Raw genomic sequence first — 2,819 nt, 5'->3', positions numbered from 1 at the left:
TAGAGATGGCAGCACAAATCATCATAAAGGCAAGAACGAGGTTGCTGACAATGGCAGGACGAGAATTCTCAGTCATCAGATTACCTCTGAAGCAAGACTATTTCGATTGGGCAATGCAACAATCAAAAGATTTATTAATCGCATTGTTAGCTTTCCCAGGAACTTGCACAGTCCATTTTCCACAGCATTGAATACTACAATCACAAATATGTTACAGAGCAAAACCAAGAATAAGTGAAGAACCTTTGGATGGGATCATAGTGTTCACTGATGGCTCAGGGAAGACACACAAGTCAGTGATCACGTGGAGAGACTCAACGATGGGATTGGGAATCTGACGTGAGGATGTTTAAGGGCTCTCCACAAATTGTGGAGTTGGCAGCTGTTGTCCAAGCATTTCAGTTGTTCGAACAACCCCTCAATCTGGTCACAGATTCCGCATATGTTGCGGGTGTGGTCAAGAGATTGGAGAGTTCGCTCTTGAAAGAAGTCAGTAATGAGGTTTTATACTCATATCTGACGAGCTTGAAAATATTGCTAGAAAGCAGGGAAAGAGAATATTTTATCACGCACATTAGAGCGCACACAACACTTCCGGGGTTTTTAGCGGAAGGGAATGCTCGGGCGGACAGGTTGACAATGCCCATTTCGCAAACACTGCCGGACATTTTTGAGCAGGCAAGATTAAGTCATGCGTTCTTTCATCAGAATGCACAAGCGCTGATGGAGTCCTTCCGTCTCACAAAGAGTCAGGCGAGGGAGATCATTAGTGCTTGTCCAGACTGTCAGCTTGTGCAGCCACCTTCTTTTACCAGAGCAGTCAATCCGTGGGGACTGCAAAGTCTTCAATTGTGGCAAGCTGATGTCACGAAGTATCCATCCTTTGGGAGGCTCAAAAATGTTCATGTTTCTGTAGATACATTCTCAGGTGCAGTCTTTGCTTCAGCACATGCAGGGGAAACAGCAGACCATGCTTGTCGACATTTTCTGCAAGCATTCGCATCACTAAGTGTGCCTCAGGAGATAAAAACAGACAATGGCCCAACGTATACAGGCAGGGTGCTTGACAAATACCTGAAAAGATGGGGTGTCAAACATACGTTTGGTATTCCACATTCGCCCACAGGTCAGGCGATCATTGAAAGAAAGCATCACACCCTGAAATCCCTTCTGGACAGACAAAGAAGGGGTGAGCCAGAGGCAACACCCAACATGAAATTAAATAAGGCGCTGTATGTGTTGAATTTCCTAAATAGTTCATCCTCAGAACCTAATCCACCAATTGTGAGGCATTTTCTAAACAGCACACAGGCAAAGCTAAGGGAAAATCCTTTAGTTTTGATCAGAAACCCAGAGACGGGACAAATAGAGGGTCCTTTCAAACTAATCACTTGGGGCAAGGGTTTCGCTTGTGTTTCCACAGATCAAGGTCTGAAGTGGGTGTCAGTGTGACACAGGAAGCCATTTCAAATGCGAGAACAGGAGAACGCTGATCCGAGAAACAAAGAGACAAGTACTCAGACAGGAGTCGAGACTCAGACTGCAAAAGACGACTCAGAAGAGAAATAAAAAGAAACTAAGGACTTTGGGATTTTTCCTTTGGGGTCTTGAAAGATAAACATAACAATGATTTCACACAAAAGCGAAGTCATGAGTTTCATGATCCTCATGTACATCATTTTTTCATTCATTGCAATAAGCAATGGGGCAAATTTACCTATTAATCAACCAAAGCAAAATGCATGGGAGGCTTTAGCTCAAGCAGCAAATTTGGATAGTATTTGTCTGACACATTTGAGACCAGGGAGACCATTTTCAGCATGCATGGTTGGATTGCCAGTGGACGAATGGCCAATTCCAGGGCACTCCGCAGTTAACATCTCGCAGGTCATTAAAGATCCTGTGAACGAGTGGTGTGCTTGGACACATCTCCTTCCTGTGGCTTCTACAGAACCTCAGGAACTGGAGATTTTTGGGTCCATGACAATGGAACTCTGCATGCAGTTTGAAACTACAAAGGTCACAAAGGCAAAAACTATTGATTTGACTCCCAATCATGAATTCTATAAGAATGCATCAGCATGATGCAAATACACAGAGAAAACTGCCAGACGATCGATCCAAGTCCCAGTGCAATTGCCACGGGGTTTGTTTCTAATTTGCGGGGACAGAATTTGGCACGGCATTCCTGCTAATGCCATGGGAGGTCCATGCAGCATTGGGGAAATTTCAATGTTATCGCCTGATTTGAACTTGCTAAGAGAGAAAAGGCACAAAGAAAAAAGATCAATACAACATTACGCGGCAGATTGCAATGACAAAATATTCACTTGGGACAAGGCAGCGAGAGTTGCTACAGCAATCTTCTCACCTCAAGCAGCTTCAGGGGTGGCCTTGACTCAAATCGACCGCATGGGCTGTTGGTTGAGCAAACATGCTCAGTCTGTGTCTGTCGCATTGTGTGACATGTTAAAAGACATCAGTGGTGTAAGACAGGCGACTCTTCAAAACAGAGAGGCAATCGATTATCTATTGCTCGCTCATGGACATGGGTGTGAAGAATTTGAAGGGATGTGCTGCATGAATCTCTCAGACCATTCAAGATCAATTCATGAAAGTATTCAAAACAAAAAGGACAACATAAATAAACTTGGCGAGATCACAGGATCATGGATCGATGATCTGGTAGAATTCTTTGACATCTCTCCCATATGGAGAGGAATTTTAAAGATAGCATTCTATATCTTAATAATTCTCTTAGCCCTCATACTTGTTGTCCCATGCATCTTTGCATGTCTAAGATGTGTCATGAGTCAGGT

This window comes from Ammospiza nelsoni, chromosome 9, assembly GCF_027579445.1.
Source record: "Ammospiza nelsoni isolate bAmmNel1 chromosome 9, bAmmNel1.pri, whole genome shotgun sequence".
Lineage (NCBI taxonomy): Eukaryota > Metazoa > Chordata > Aves > Passeriformes > Passerellidae > Ammospiza > Ammospiza nelsoni.
Note: the sequence above shows the minus strand (reverse complement) of the source record.